Source organism: Coturnix japonica, chromosome 4 (genome assembly GCF_054131305.1).
Source record: "Coturnix japonica strain WE chromosome 4, WE-NBRP24, whole genome shotgun sequence".
Classification (NCBI taxonomy): Eukaryota; Metazoa; Chordata; class Aves; order Galliformes; family Phasianidae; genus Coturnix; species Coturnix japonica.
Genome location: NC_140666.1, coordinates 32,937,991 through 32,955,634, shown reverse-complemented (window position 1 = coordinate 32,955,634; position 17,644 = coordinate 32,937,991). Strand labels below are relative to the sequence as shown.

The window sequence follows — 17,644 nt, the reverse complement described above, 5'->3', positions numbered from 1 at the left end:
ACCTTTGAAGAGAGCAAGGTTCTGTAGAAATTATCAGTGTAAATTAGTTCTACCCAATAGACACTACAATTATCTTCTGATATAATTATAGGCCTATTTTGCAACTCTGCCATTTTTATTTTTTATTTTTTATCTTCAGGAACAACCACATTGGCTAGCAATCACTAATGCAATATGACAGCTAGCATACAAACAATCTATCAAAAAGACAATATTTTTAGAAGTGTTTATGCAAAAAAAAAACACCTCTGCTCTTCTCCATCTTTTGTATGTTTTTGAAACAAAAACCACTGCCCTAAGTTATTTTCATAAATGACATTTTATTATCCATATTTTATGCCAAATTTCTTTTATGTGTGTGATAGCTATTTACCATAGTAAAAGCAAAACAGAAACATACTTCAATGCAGTAGTTTTATGTTTTATAGCAGAAGGTTTTAGTTGGAGATAGGATTGATACATAAAAGTCTCATCCCATGATAACACACACATTTCAATATTTACCTTCATTTTCATCCTCTAGAGTTAATACAATATTTCCCTAGCATAAGCTGCTAAATGTATTTTCTCTTTTTTATTCTTATTAAAATTGTGATTTGAAGATACATTCCTAAAGCTGTGAATAGTTATTAACATTTCTTTAAAGGCTTCAATATTTGAATGGCCAACTTCCAGCTTGAGTAATTACATTCTGCCTACTTAAATTCCCCACACAGTTTCAATTAGATAAGTTATTCTTCTGCTTTTTATGTCCTAAGAATGTTCTGCAGCATTGCTGCCACTATTAAGCAGCTGCTGAATTTTGCCCCAGAGGTGCTTGCACTGATCCCTGAATGCCAAACACAATATACAAAACAGTTGTGGGTTTTTTTTTTTTTCCTGGATTAAGATTGTCAAATATAAGTTTTATGATTGCTAAGAATTATTTTCAAACACCCACATTTATACTCAATTTAAAGGCAACAATAACCATCCCCACAGTGTCCTACTAAAACTGCAGTAGAGAAAGTAGAATTCATCTTCCATACATGCTCAAAGCATTTCCAGAGATTATTCTCAAGAATAGTCCTTAAATCAGTTGTAGGCATATTGCCATACAGGAATCACCCCACCAAAGGAACTGGGGGCAGGATTTAGAAGATACTTCTCAGGTACTTATAGCCTGAGAAAGGGAGCTAATAGCTACAGCAGGAAGGCTGGGGAGGACCCCTCCACCTCTGCTCTTGGAAATGCAGCTAGGTCCTTTAAAAGGAAACACAAACCTATCTTTAAAGAAAGTTTCCTCCTATATTATGTCCTTACCCTGAAACTATACAGTCGCATGTCATTTTTCTCTCCTTTTCTTCCTCCTGCAGTTACACTAGAGAGATTCTGATCCTTGAAGAGACGGGAAAGAAAGGCTCTGAAGTAGCAAAGGGCACCGCCTGGATCATTAAGAATGGTTACAGTGTGGGGCCAGGCTGGAAACCAAAGTGAACACAGAGCCCGTTCAGATTACAATGGTTATCATAGCTTCAAGGTAACACAACACTGCCAGAGGTTGCACAGGGAATCCCTGCATAACTACACATCAGTAATTAAGCCAAGTTCCAGAATAAGTTTCAGATTTAGGTCTTTGCAAATGATATCCTCCCTCTTTTCTTCTGAAAGATTAAAATAGGCCCAGCACTGATAGACCCCCATCTTAGAGGAAAAAAAAATACCTCCATGGAAACTGAAATGATTTCTGGGTTCAATTAAAAATGTGTGCTTAAATATAGAATTTGTGCAAGTTGAAGGTAGCATTTTCAAATCTGAATATCGCTGAGGCTGACTGGAACCTTTTTTTGTTTTGTTTTCCTTCCATGTTTCCTGGAGTTGGTGATGTGCTTGGTGATGTATACATACCTCAGATCAGGCATCCTTTGACAGTTTTGGTTTGCTTGTTTGTTTTTGTTATTTTGTCCTGCGTAACACAACTGGTTCTTTGGAGAAAGATAGATAGAGCAAGATTTTCTTGTTCACAATGCTTCTTCCTCTTAGGAGTTACAAGGCTTTTTTCTTGATGAATTTGTGAGGCTTAATGGCATCACCTGTAACAGATTTTACAGTTTGAGTTCTCAGCACTTCCCTTTTTTTTTTTTTTTTGCTATTGTCTATTCTGTTTTCCCCTGCTAATCTTCATCCATACACTTTCTTTATCTGTGAATCCTTCTTGCACACAATCCAATATTTTTAAAAATATATTTCATTTCAGATAGTTAATCTCCTCCCTTGCTTATCCATTCTCATTGCATCTATTTGTGTTCTTTTTCAGCCCCATGCCCAGCATCAAGGGGAAAAACTCTGCCTACTAGTCTCACTCCTTGTACAGAATACCACTTCAGGATATGGGCCCGACCTTGTGCACTACTTGCCCCCTTCTGCTTGTGCTGAGAAAAGTAAGGGAAGCACCTGTCCAACTGTTCTTCACAGCAGCATCTAAAACACTGATGCAGTATTGCAGAAAGCATCTAACTTACCTATTTAACGCAGCATAAGAACCTGGAACAAATCATGTCATTAATGTTAGAACAGGGAAAGTTATGAATCTATGCAATACTCAGCTTGTGGATTAAACCTAGAAAGACACTAGTAGTTGATTAGAACTATGTTAAGTTCGACATACACTATGACCAACTTTTAAAATTAAACTATAATTGGAACATACTAGAATTCCCCTAAATATCAAGATTGCCAAAATATGGCAAGCAGTTGCTTTCAACATTTGGATACTTTTTTTTTTGTTGTTGTTAAAAGTTAATTTCAAATGAAACATGCTCAAATGTTATGAATTTCCCTGAAAAAAAAAATTCATTTCCACAGTGCCACTGCTCTTAAAAAAAAAAAGAATATTTTTTGTCCATAGAAAACAAAACACAATTAGTCAATATCCAGACTGAATTATGCACACCGTTTTTGTGAACTGACCCACCAAATACCACAGGAACAGTTGTGTAGGTTAGCTGCTTGGTAAAAAGTAATGGTCTTATAGAAATATTTTATTTTTTCAAACAGACTTTCTTACAGAGTTTCTGCTCCAGATGAATTTGAAAAGGAAATCTTCCCAAAGCAGGGTATTGAAACTATGCAGACAGTTTATAGATCCTCCAAGTCTCCATTCTTGAGTTGAATTATATATAAAACTATAAACACTTACTTTCAGTATAATTGCTAATTAATATAGCAACTGAAATAATTATAAGGCCAGGATTTAACAGAAAACACCTTTAATGTTACAAAAGACTCGAGCTTAAAAACCTGTACATTTTTCTTCTATTAAGATAGACACTCAAACACATTAGTTATTATTGAACACTGAACAATTATATTTGCCTATTATATTCAATTTGATTTTAAAAAACGATAATACTTCAGCACATTTACCATGTGTTACTTAAGAAGCCATTATCTACTGTTTGAAATAATAGAGAAGACTCTAGATCTCTATGTATAATTAGCCAGTGTAATCTGCATTTTTCTGAAAGCCTACAAAGGAAACCCTTGCTAGCTAGTGGCTAAAAGGAACAATATTCTCTTCCTGATGGCAAGAAAGTTTTAGTTTATAAAGGAACAGCCACAGAATTGCATATAATTTATCTTTCCTCATACTTTAATGATATTATTCTCTAAATGGGAACATGTGTATTATTATTAACATATTTCCACCATGCATCCTTTGGTAAGAAAAGTGCAATAGTGCATACAAGCACATAATTGAACATTTCAAGTAGGTAAAGCTACAAAGTCTAGTATTCTCAGTTTTATGTATGGAAAGTTACACTGACTCAGTACCTGTCCCTGTATTTCCTACATTCAAGACATAATTGGATTTTAAATTCAGATTTATCATTTTTTTTAATGCACTGAGAAATTGTTGCCTTGATAATGAGAAATCTGCAACTACCAATGAAGTAGTCTGCAGTTAAACAAACATAATTTACATTTTTTCAATTTCTTAGTTCCAGCTTTACAAAGAATATTAAGAAAGACTGTGGTTGAAAGGGCCTTAAGTATTTCTTGAACAGGGCATTAGCACAGTCATTCCAGGCATGGTGGAAACTTACAACTGTTCACTGCTGCATTCCCTGTTGCTTTCTACTATGACATATTCTTTCCAACATATTTTATTTGGTTGTTTTGTTGGGGAGGTTGTGTTGCTTTTGTTTTGCTTTTGAAAGATCACTACATTGTTAACAGAAAAATGGAATTGATTTAACCTCATTTTCCTCATCAAACATGAACCTATTTCAGTATATGACATTCAGCAATGAGACACATACGATGCAATTTTATGATTTGCAAAATCAAATGCCTCCTTTGGACAGGCATATTGAGTGTACCATCTTCTAACTAGAATTAGTTTGACAGGGAATATTTATATGTACACACACTTAGATATATAGATACATAGATATATATTTATCTCCCACCAATTCTCCCTTGTAAGTAGACCTTAGATCTCGGAAAAAGCAAAGACAAGGATCTAACTTCAAAATGCTTCAGCATTCAAATAAAACTCTGACTTGAATCTTGATAATGACTCCTACTGCTATGCATGGTGACAATAAAGATGGTAGTAAATATCCAAAAGGTTATTTACATGAAAAACTCACCCATATGGAAGCCTTCAGTCTGCTGAGAAACACTGGGACAATCCCCACCAAAGAGCAGTCTCCAAGAGATGCTGCCTTAGTGGTGGTCAGCCCTTAAATGAGGTCTGGAGGAGGTGGAGTCAAGCTCCACCCCTTCCGGGAGCGCAGCTAAATTACTCTCACCTGTGCTCCCACAGCTGACCCAACACTTGCCTCAGCTGATTGATCAGAAGTTCAGGTGGTGATTACCAATTTCCCATACACTGCTATAATGAATCTTTGCTTGTGGTTTGTACCCTCAATAGAACAGATGCTTGCTTATTTTCATCAAGCTTCGTTTTAGACTCACTTCCCAAACATAAGGCCATGGCTTATTTGCCCGGACAGAAAATCTTGTAAAACAATTACCAATCATTAGGCCTACTGCACTTCATTATCTTTTTTTTTTTTTTTTTTTTTTTTTGCATTTATATTCTGTAGTAACCAGCAAGAACTATTTTTGGTCTACAGAACAGTCATCATTTAGGTGGTCAGAATGAATCATTATGATCAGCTTAGTTTCAAGTGTTTTGTCCTGGTCCTTTCCTTCTAGGCATTGCCTAAGAAATCTCTTCTGAATTTGTTCTTGCCTTAGTGTGATGGAGTCCTTAGGTCCATATCTAAAGGCTTTAAAGCAATAGGATAGAACAAACACAAAAATGTCATTATAACAAAAGCCAAGCCTAGGCTACAAATTGGAGACCTAAGCTTCTTTAAATTATAGGGTTTATGGCTGGCAGTTCTCCAGTACTGAACAGATATGTCCATGTTTAGCATTTTGCTTACAGTCTTTTCATAATTAAGTTATATCATTGCCATCTCATGTGAATTGTCTATATAAGAAAAAAGCCATTCAAATATGTTGTGTATCTGTAGATGAATTTTAAAACCAGTTAAGATAATAAAGTCACATTAAATAGCGTAAAGTAACAGAAGGTTCAAGCAGGAGGCTTTGGCAGTTTTAGCAGACATCCTTAAATCAACAGTATAAATTTTAATGTAGTAATTGTATTACACCAAATGGATGTCTTAACAGGACACTATTTACAGGGGATGTAAGAGAAAACACAAATAATATAAATATATTCATATTTTTCATAACCTCTTTGTTTTCAAATCTTCTGCAAACAAACCATCCCAAACAAATCTTTATTTATGTAATCAACTTCATTTCTAAAACCCCTACTGGGTTAGAGTTTCCAATTAAAAGATGATTCTTTATGTGTTTCATAGAAAACGTTTATTCTGACATTGTGCACGCTATTTCTTTATTTATTTTTAAATGTATGGCTTTGACATTGCAAGAAAATGAAAAGATTTTAGTTCCAAAATCTGGTTTAAAGCACATTGCTATTAATGCTGGAAGGATTAACAAAGAAATTTCTGATAATTTAACATTATGAAGATAGGGAGATCAACAGTTTTTTGACACTGTTGGTGATTAGACTAATTGCATTAATTAAACTAAGTTATGAAAAGTTAAGTCAAGTTCCCTTATTTTTCAGAGTAATACCAGAAATGCCAAGCCCAGCTCTTTAGTTAGTATTGGTACTTGTACAGAAAAAAGCTATGTCTTCCAGGGAAAATAGTGGAGGCACGCTAGTAAAGTGAAAGTGAGAATTTAATATTCACACAGCACGTACATTGGGGGAGGGATGGGAGTGGGGAGGGGGGACGGGGACGACTCACCCTGTGGACTAAGCATATGTGGGTGGCCAAAGTGCAGAGGCAGCCTCCATAAATGTGCATCTTACACTTTCATTTCACCTAAAATGATCTACTTTAATGAAGAGAATTTATTTTTACACCAAAGCCGCAGATTTGGTGACTGCTGATATGATACTTAAAAACATAGACAAATATTCAAAATAAGTTGTGCATATCTTTTTTTTTTTTTTTAGATAAACATAATAGGAAAAAATAATTGCTATTTAATTCTAGCGCCTTTGTAAGCATCTGTTGTAACTGTTGTTCCAGATTACTCAGCTTTTTACTTAGATTTTTAAATATACATAGCCTGCATTAGACTGACTTAATGCAGAGCAAGACTAATTCATCTTGCTACAGAAATTAAGATCACATACTGATAAATGCCAGAATGACACTGTGCTTTGGTAATCCTCATCAGAGCAACCATGAAAGTTAACACTGTTTCTGGATAGCACTATTTTCTTTGAGCCATTTAAAAGGAAAACATTTGATCTAGAATTGTTTATAATGAAAATAAACAATCAAACAAACAAAAAACCAAACACCTACTGTGGTAGAGGATCTACATATTTGTAAACTAGCAATTATGGTACATACCCAGCAATCTAAAATATTTCCGAGCTGTGCAGTACATCCCCAAATTGCTCATGTAATGAAAGCACATGAAAATGTTATTATCATTGTTTCTAGTTGTCTTCCATTTCCCACTGGAGAATTTTTGTCAGCTTAATATATTTTTGTTTGTTTTCAGCTCTTGCTTTATTTGCTTTGGTTCTGGAATGAAAATCAGCTAATGATGCCGTTTGTTAGGGTATGAAGGCTTCTACAATCTAGCGAGACTTAATCAGTCACTGGGTATGTGAACCTGGAGTGAGATTGGGGTCAGCTGTTTTATTGAGTCTTATTTTGAGATAGGGAGCTGCAGAACACAGCCACGTGGGGCAGTGTCATCTACACAGTCTGAAGGTTACTATTCGTTACTACAAATGGTCACTTCATATCTTCAGATTGACCTCTTCAGCAGCTGTTTTTGTTTGTTTGTTTGTTTGTTTGTTTGTTTAATTAAATGAAAAAATGCAATGTACATCTGAAGAACTGCTTGTCTGAGGACCAACTAACCAACCATCATCTTCAAGAGCTGAGAGAGCAGAAGCAACTGCAGGGCTAGGATAAGGACATCATAATTTAACCTGCCCATTTTCAGTCTGAAGCTGGAAGGGTCAGTGATCAGTACTATTGGTCACATTTCTTAACAGGATACTAAAGGGCAATCACAAAACCACCCCCTTCCACATGCTCCACTTGTTGTTTTACAGAAACTTCGTGCCCCACTGACAGTATGCTCCAGCTACAAACCAATTAAAATAGGCCTCCAATAGTTTTCCTGCCTAATCCATAAGTACTGTATAGTCAGTTTATTCCCTGCAGCACCACTGCTGCAGCCAGAGGCAAGTATGGACAGACATAGCATCTCCACCATCCACCAAGAGGATGCCTTGGGAACACAGGCAGTGTTCCACAAAATTGAACTATTCTCAGGATTCTCTGATTCATGAGGGACCAGGCTGGCACGGCGTAGAAAGACATGGGAAATGAGGGAAGTGTACCTCAAAAGCAAGAAAGAATTGTGGTTATAGTGCCCAGATGAAAGCTCATAAAGAATTTAAAAACAGTAACTGTCATAACAACAGAAAGCATTGTTATAAAACCAGATTGCCTTACTAATTTGTTGTGGCATCCCCAAAGGCAAACAGGCATTTCAGTTCTCAGCTTTCCATTTTGTTTGAATGCTATCAACCTGAAAATCTAGACTGCAGTGCTCAAAATACAAATTTGACAGAAAAACTTCAATCTGTGTGCATACAAATAAGTAATGGATTTGCCAATGTGATTTATTGTCTGTAGTATATTATTCAGTATAACACAAACAAGTTAAGTTAACAAGTGTGTCTTGTTTAATGCATATATATGTGTGTGTGTGTCTATATATAGATACATTTCAAAACTGTGGAGTCTATGTAAGGGAAATAAATTATGAGGTCACAGAATTCAAACTCTGAACATAGTCATGAAAAGTAGGTTTTGAGGATAATGTTATTACAGGATGTGAGAAGGTATAGGCAAAATCAGATTGGTTGGATCAACAATAATTTGTACTCAGTTTGTACCGAACAGGCCTAGCCCATGGTTAGTCTTGAGCATTACAGAAATACCAACAAATGAAGACAATACAACGTTATTATCATATTGAAACTGATCTGAACATTTCATATGCATTGTTGACACTAAGAAAAATACAGGTATGCTTAAAGGGAAAACAAATTCATAAATGTGACAGAGGCACATGCCTGTTTTCTTTCTCCCACAAATTCAAAGATAAAGTGTTAGCACAGATGTGGACCTTGAGGGAAAGAGTTTGCCTTTGCTTTCCGTTACCCAGTTTAAAGACCACTGACAAAAGAACTATATTTCAAAGGCTATAGGTGTCCAAATAATAAAACTGCTATTAAAATAATAATAATAATTATATATATATATAAATAGTAGTTGAACTCATAAATGCTTGTTACCTGTCATTTTTAACAGCTTTTACATACAGAACTGATTATTGCAGATGGTGATAAATTTTCTCCACTTTATCAGGTCTATTCTACTAGTGTTCTTCCTTGCTAAATATGCCATAGCTATGCAAATTTCTCAGTTCTCCTACTACATGAATCAACTGGCATTTGTATTTTTCAGTTTAGTAATCTGAATTTTCAACTGAGAAGTCTGTACAATATAAAGGTTAAACTGAGAAAAATGCAGTTTTATAACTAGTTCTTGCTATGTTCATGGTGCTGAAAAATGGTTATTTGTTATTTCTTCTCAGCCTTTGATGAGAAGAAACCACTTTTATATTGTTTTTTCAGATTTATGAGATGAAGAGTCACTATGGAGTATTATTGAATACAGTATTAACTGCACAAAGTGTGTGAAGGACTTTAAAGACACTCAGAAATACTGACACTTCAGACACATAACTATACTTAGGCCTGGCAGTTTCTCCTTCTTTCTTCATTCTTGTAAAGCTCTTCTCTCTCAGGATTTCTGTATTTTACTGTTTTCTTGAGATTACAACTTAGATTTTCTTCATTCTTCTTCTGCTTGTCTGAGATTCTTTTTCTGAGCAAATTTAAGTTATTTGTGGTACTCTTTCAGTGTCAAAACAGTGTGACTCCTTCTCATGTTTTTAATTTTTTTAATGTTTTTTTTTTTTACTCCCTCTCCTCCTTTTTCTTGTCATAACAGTTTAAATAAATTGAAAGCAGGGAAAAAAGAAAAAGAAAGAAAGAAAAGAAAGAAAGAAAAGAAAGAAAAGAAAGAAAAAGAAAGAAAGAAAGAAAGAAAGAAAGAAAGAAAGAAAGAAAGAAAGAAAGAAAGAAAGAAAGAAAGAAAGAAAGAAAGAAAGAAAGAAAGAAAGAAAGAAAGAAAGAAAGAAAGAAAGAAAGAAAGAAAGAAAGAAAGAAAGAAAGAAAGGAAAGAAAGGAAAGAAAGGAAAGAAAGGAAAGAAAGGAAAGAAAGGAAAGAAAGGAAAGAAAGGAAAGAAAGGAAAGAAAGGAAAGAAAGGAAAGAAAGAAAGAAAGAAAGAAAGAAAGAAAGAAAGAAAGAAAGAAAGAAAGAAAGAAAGAAAGAAAGAAAGAAAGAAAGAAAGAAAGAAAGAAAGAAAGAAAGAAACAAGGTTCATAATTCTTCAGTTGAAGCTGAAGGGAAAGAGAGGGAGAGCACTGCAGATGAGATGTCAATTGCTGAAATTACCTTGTCTCCGTGATCAGACAGGCCTTGGATTTATCGAACTATAGGGTACTCTACAAGGTCTATTTAGTTTCTCACATTTGTTTCACAGCACTGAGTTGAAGGAACTGAATGATTTGAGCAAGGTTATTGATTAATAGTGTTTATTGCATATATAGTTCCAGGCACTTAGGGAAAAATATGGGCATGTTTAAAAGAAAGTAAATACATAAATAAGATGGCAAGCTGGACTCCCTCTTTCTCCCTTTTTCTCTACCATCACTTGTGTATGCATTAGCTTAGCTAAGAAAAGCCACCTGAACAATTCATAACAATAGCAAGCAGTTAGGAAAAAGTATAGGCATATTTAAATCTAAAATATATTCATAAATAAGAGAGTGAGGCAAGCTATATGTGTATGTCAGCAGAGATATGAATGCTGTATGAAGAAATCTATCAGGAGTAAGTACACTACAGGGCAACTGCATGAACACAAAATATTTCCTTCCCTGAGCATTACTCTGCAAGTGTCTGCCTAGGCAATACAGAGCAAACACAATGAGTAGCTTAGAATGTGAGAACTATAAGTGGAATATTGGTTACTATGTTGATCAGATTTCCAGAGTAATAAATAAAATAAATAAAATAAAATAAAAGGAAAATAAAAGGAAAACAACTCTTAACATTTAGAATTTCAAAATCACATTACAGAACTCTATCACATTTTCATGTTTTTGTCAGTTTAACTAATGTCAAGAGAAAAATGTTTACTTGAACCCTCTTCTTTTCTGAAGCAATCAAGGTCACCACTATAAACAGTAGTCCCTGATCTGGCTGCTACATGTTCTTATTAAAAACACTTTTCTACCACTTGAGAAAGCAGGGTTTAGCTAAACTGCAGAAAGGCTGTCAGTGTAGACTGAGTGCCCAGAAGGAGTCAGTCTGCCACAGCTCCCAGTTCTCAGCTCACACTCTTTCTAATTTCTCCATAGAATTGTTGTGCAGATGAACTCATCCTAGTCACTGACACAGAGATTCAAAGTCAAAGATGTCTCTTGTGTTGTAATGAAGCAGTTTCATACTTTAAAGTGTCAAGCTGTGTTACTACAAAACAAGGAAAAAACACTTTGATCTCAAAGTTATGTCTACACAGCATACTGAAAGTGTGATTTACAATATAGGCACTCACTTGAGTTCAAATTTAGCTAGCGTGGATAACATTAAGAGCTTATATGTCCCTGCATAAACTTTTGTATACAGGATAAGGTTGCTTCCTTGCACTGCCAAATGATAAGGAACCACTCTTTTTCCAGGGATTACTGGCAGAACATATTCATTTTATAGTCTGCAATTCAAAGGTTCCATATGTAATATTAGCACAGGACAATATATTTTAATTTTATTTTATGCAAATCTTTATCAATAAGATATCAGTTTTTAATGTTAATGTGTTCCAGTCAGAAGACATGTCTTATGAAATTCTATTATGCTTACTAAATCACAAATTCAGATGAAAAGTTACATTTTCAAACAACATTAAGATTTCCTCATTTCTTATTTTCATTTGTCATACTTCTGGCACTAGAATAGAGACAGTAAGATTTTCAGTCATTTGACCCACTATTTTCCACCTGGTCTCTTCTTTGATTTTCTAGCTGCCTATAATTTCTTGGGACCTTTTGTTTTTAAGTCCATGCAGGCTCAGAACTAGCCAAGCTACCTCTCTTCATTCTGGCTTGTTTTTTGTGGGGGGGGGGGATGATTTTGTTTTGTTTTGTTTTTTTCCAAAATAAAATAAAATAAAATAAAATAAAATAAAATAAAATAAAATAAAATAAAATAAAATAAAATAAAATAAAACACCATCAAATGGCAAACATTCAGCATCTGATGCATTAAGGTACTTCAGCTTCTATTACTACATCATAGTCCTAGAAATCAGTTAACAGTTTTAGATTTTAGTAGGCTGCTGCTTCTGTGACATAACCAAAGCTAAAAATTATGTCCAAAAGTATTTTTTCCTTAGACAAAACTGGAATATATTCAGGAAATTAAAAATAATAATAATAATAATAATAAAAAATTTGGAGGGAAATGGTTTCCTGTTTGCAAAGAGTCTGAGATTTACTCCCATTATGAATCAAACAGAAACACTTTTACATGCTATCTTTTCAGGTAAGATGGAAAATCAAATTGCTGAGGAGAGTTCTTAATCCTTACTTGAATTGTGGTTTGCACAATGTGAAAGGGAGTTCAGGTGCAACAGGAGTTGGAGGCTCCATTTGTTTGATGATGAGGAAACAAGAAGATATTCTCTTTTGGTCTGATTCATAGACTGTTAAATGTAATAGAATTCTAATTACGTTAAGTGGATTTCATAGTTGACAGAGACCTTTGCAGGGAAGATGAGTCTGACAAAGGCAATAGAGTCTTAGCTAATAAAGAATACTAGACCCACCTTTGAGGAATGTTAAATAAGTAAGTGCTTTGCTTTTAATGAAAGATTCGTCTTTTATATGTAAAGTAACTGCAGAAATGTCAACATTTCATTCTTAGACATCTTGCTAAATTCTGCAGAGGGTTATCAAATTACCATTAGGTTTTTCTTTTCCATAACTGTATTAATTCTTAAAGTGTGTTCTTGCAGTGAAGATCCATGGTCCAATCCTAGAAAACGCACATTCAGTATTTACTTAGCACAGATTAAGAAAACTAGTCTTCATATTAACAATTGTAGTATGGTACAAATTTCTCTCTTGCAAATGAGGGCTATGCAGATGTTTCTAATTGTTGCAGTGTTACTTAGAGTGTACAAAAGGGCAGGTGAGAGCTGGGACTGAAAAAAATCTTTTGTTAGCCCAGGTGGCTCAAAATATGGGAAAAGTTGTGTTTTGTACTATTTAAAATGAATACTAGGATGTCACTAGTGCAAAGTGAGATGCTCTAAAATCTAGTGAGAAACAGCAAAATGCTCAGGGCTTGGTTCATTGGTTAGATGGGTGTAGTGCTTGTTTTCTACATCATAAGCTAACCTCATATTCACTGTATAAAAGCATCACGTTATGATGTTATTCCTCAGTGTGGGATAGCAGCTGATTGGAGCGTAAGATTTTTCTTAGACAATATATCCAACAGTTTCTGAAATTCTACTTAGTTTGAAATCTCACAGACATAAAATTCATTCTTTTAATAGCAAATGTTGCTTCATTGTTTTAGATAATCTTGCGATATCACAGCATTCTTACAGAGTACAAATGTGCAATCTTCACACTGGGAAGCATATTATGTCTTACCTAGATTTTTTAAGGAGTGAAATCTTTGGTTTGTTTGGTTTTCAGTTACAGTCAGACATCTTCTATATGCACATAAATTAAAGATTTCAGGTAATATGGAGTTTCAAAGACTGTTTAAAGCAAGATAATGGTTTATTTTCTAATGACTCAAAGCTTTACAGGAGAAGCCAATCAGAGAAAGATTTCTTTGAAAATTATCCAGTTTATCTAATCTAAAGTTTTTGCTATCACTTTTCTGAATCGTGTCCTACATGATAGATTCAATTATTTATTATAAGGCAATGGTAAAATAGCATTAATTAGCAAAGATGAAAAAGACTGACTCAATGGGAGCTCCTGTAACACAGCTCTTATTTCTAATGCCTGAGGTGACCACTAATTTACAGCTTTTGATAGCTTGCACGCATGGTTCGTGGATTAAATTGGTCTTGGGGAAAAAATACTGTACACCTCATTCGCTATGGTTAATGAAGAAGAATGTTTTGCTGTCGTTTTTTGTTGTTGCTGTGGTTGTTTTAGCTCAGTCAATTTATTTTTAATAAAACAGTTTAATGTGATGCCATTAGAAATTAAAATATGCAAAGACAGAAAATACAAAACTGTGACTGCAAGATTTTTCTTCCATTCGGCCCAAACATCCATATTCAACTGAAGGGACCAGAGCTCTAAAAGTAATCATGCTATTTATTTTATTTTATTTTATTTTATTTTATTTTATTTTATTTTATTTTATTTTATTTTGTTTTTTGTTTTCATTCTGTGACAATCACAATTAAATAGCTTTTCCTCTCTTACAAATATCTTCAAGATTATAAAAAGCTTTTTTTTAAAAATGAGATCAAAAGACTTTTAATATTTTGTTTCAGTGAAAACAAGAGGAAAAATTGCCATATAATACTTCAGTTATGTTAATAACAGGAATCAGACACGAAAAGTGAAACACAAAATTCTCTTAAACATAATGCTTCAAAATTAACTTTATATTTTGGTTACGTGTTTACTGTTTAATCATAGATAGACCTACACAGCAGTATGAAATAATTTCCTTAAAAAATGAATGAGATTAAATGGAATTTTCAAGAAGGGCTAATAGCACCGCAGCTAGCAGTCAACTCTAAATTTTTTTCTCTGTAAACTCTCTTGAGTCTATCAACTTGTTTCCTGAAAGTTATCACATAAGATAACAATTTTTTTAATGATTGCCCTAATTGTATATAAGAGAGATGGTATTTGTACATGAAGGATTCTCTCTCTCCCTTTTTTTCCTCTTCCTTTCTTCCATTACCTTCAAACTCACTTGTTCATTTTACAAAAATGTTTTTAAATATTCACTTTTTTTTTTTTTCCCCATCTATTTTTGGCATTTAACACAGCTCAGTCAAGAGAATTATATAAAACATGTAAAATGGTCAGTATATGAAGACCATATTAAAGAACCTTCTTCAAACAGAAGCAGAAAGCTTGACTGCTATTATTTTTATTCTGTGCTTCAGGTCACTGGTTTGGCATTCAGTTAATAGAAATGACTCAAATTTTTTTTCAATAATATCTGAAAAGAAAAAATAATTTTTTTCAGCCAGGTGTCTTTTCTGTCTGCACCAACCCAGTGACCTAAATGTCCATTTTCCATTTACACATTTTGTTGACTTCACTTATGCTTGCATTTCACAACTGTAAAAAAAACCAGTTCCTCAAACTAAAAAGCAAATGCATTCATGTGAAAAATTCACCATGTTCTTAATCTCTTCTGTTTAGATCTTTCAGACCTCTTCCTCAATTGATCTTCCTCAATTAACACCTTTCCACTTAGCCTATTTTCCTTGTTTACTTGTTCATTTTGTTGTTGTTTTCTTTATTAATGAGATATTAATTGACAGTCTCTGTGATGTTTTTTTATGTTTAAGCATTCTTCATCTCCAGACTAGTATTGCCAAACATTAAATGAAAACAACGAACAAAGTCATTAGGAGAGTTAAATTAAAAAGAGCTAAAATATAATGAAGTCAAGAATCAGCTGCAACAGACAGACAACTAACACAATCCTTCTGTCAGTAGTACTTCATTATCACCATGTTTCTAGTCAGAACAAAGGTGTGAAAGGAGAGAAATGAAGGTTTAACAAATATAGAATGGCATATGAGAATAACCAAGATGCTCACAGTCCATCCAATGTAGCATCAGGACAGATTGTTCAAATATCTCAAAACATACCTAAATAATTATTTTCTTTCTATCTGTATGGGTAGAAAGGTAAATTTACCAGCATTAGTATCTGAGGCACATTTCCTCATCCTCACCTGGAAGCTCAGGTGTCTGAACAGAAGCACTGTTACTTTATTTGACTGTTTCAGTGACAGAAAGTGATCTGGCTTTGCAACCTACTCTAGAGTACCTGCTTTAGCATGGGGGGCTGAATTACATGATCTCCAGAGCTTCCTTCTTATGGCTATAATTCTCTGATTAGTTATCAGTTCATTCTTCAGAAACATATAGAACTTTGCCATCCTTCAAAATATTTTAGTTATTTAGCAATACTGAAGTAGCACAGATTTTTAAAAAGTCTGAATCCCTCCATTATTTTCTTGAGGTATCCAGGATCAGTTTATTATCTTCTAATACCTTCTAACACATCACAGGGCAGAAGAGACCTGCTGGGAGAAGATGTCCAGCATAACTGAGTTTTGATGTTCTGAATTTTGTATATTAACACACACCAACACTGATGAAAATTTCTACTTCCTTAGATTCCTGTCCTCTGTTTATAAATAAATAAATAAATAAATCATACATTACCATCTTCCCATGAGAAGTCTTTGTTTTTACCAGGCAGAAGAAGAACCAGCAGGCTCTTTTTAAAGAATATTCTCTGATATTCTGATATTTCTTTCATCAAAGACCAGTGCCAACCTTAAATAGTAGACATTAACTTGCAAATACAGTCATAGAGGAGATTAAATCATCTGCTTTGATTGAGGAAGTAGCACGCTAATATGCTGACTCTTTCTCTTTTGACTTTCTGGTAACATATGAAATGTTTTGCTTTTCGGGAACAACTCAGGGTAGAATTGCTCTGGAAGTGGTCCTAACCAATTAGGAAAGGATAGTCCTTATCATGTAACTTCCCTAGTAATTCAGAGAAGGAGGTGAAACAAAGAATAATGGATTTATTAAAGATAAAATTTAATTAAAATTACTGAATGTGAAATATAAGAAATAATAAAATAAAGTGCAGGTAGTGACATGAACACGGGATTAATTTTAATAAGGTGAATAAGCCTCCACTAATATGAATACGGAGGTCAGAGTCAAGCCTGAGCACTTGAATATTGTCTGTGCTTCAGATTATTCTTTTCAGAGATAAGAAAAAGACATCTTTTTCTGCTTTAGCCGCACATCAATTTGAAAATTGTTTAGTGAACAGAGTGAAACAAGAAAGGGAAGATGTAAGATTGCATTCCATAAAGCTGAAGAGGCGTTTCTCTCTCTGTTTAATACCAGTTTCCCTTGGGAGGACATCAGAGTACCGGAAGACAGCAAAAAAGAAGTCAGCTCATGTAAAAAAGTGGATGACAAGTAAAACTAAAATGCAAAGCATATTATGCAGATTTTTAGAGAATGGCATTTAAAGATTTACATAAAATTTAAATAACTTTTAAAATTAGGACAACCAGGTCACTCTAATGCATTCTGAATCACTGAGCTAATGACAGTCTCATCCCAGAATACCCTCTGCCCCTGCTATTGGAAACCTAAACCTGCACAGGAAAACCAGTCTGAAGGTCTACCCTGGGAAAACTGTTACACACATCTCTATTGACACTTCGTCTGAAGACAAAATATGGTTCTTAAGTAAATATTTAAACTGAGGAATGTCTAGAGTCAGATGTATTTCATATTACTCTTCTATCTACATTTAGACCAGCAGTTCTCTATCCAGACAGAGATTTGGTTTGGATGTGTATTCTTTATATGCTCTAAAGAGCGATGCCACACAGCCATCAGATAGACTGCAGTAATTAAATTAGCAAATAATATTTGCTTATCTGCGTAGTATAGTCAAGACCCATCTGCATAAGAATCATAGAATCATAGAATTACCCAGGTTGGAATAGGTAGTTTTTGGCTGTACAAGTGATAAAAACAAACAAACCTGAAACTTGACTAAATGGCCAGGCAGGAATATTGACCACCTAATGGAAGACCTGAGTCTTACAA

General features: G+C 34.2%; 1 long non-coding RNA gene across 1 annotated transcript in view; it reads right to left on the bottom strand.

Annotated features, from left to right (window-relative positions):
* Positions 1 to 17,644, bottom strand: part of LOC116653425 (uncharacterized) — a 64,556-nt gene that overhangs the window by 27,873 nt on the left and 19,039 nt on the right. The window contains exon 7 of the long non-coding RNA XR_014945269.1: positions 1,888 to 2,072. This is a non-coding gene — a long non-coding RNA (uncharacterized LOC116653425). The remainder of the gene's footprint in view (positions 1 to 1,887; positions 2,073 to 17,644) is intronic.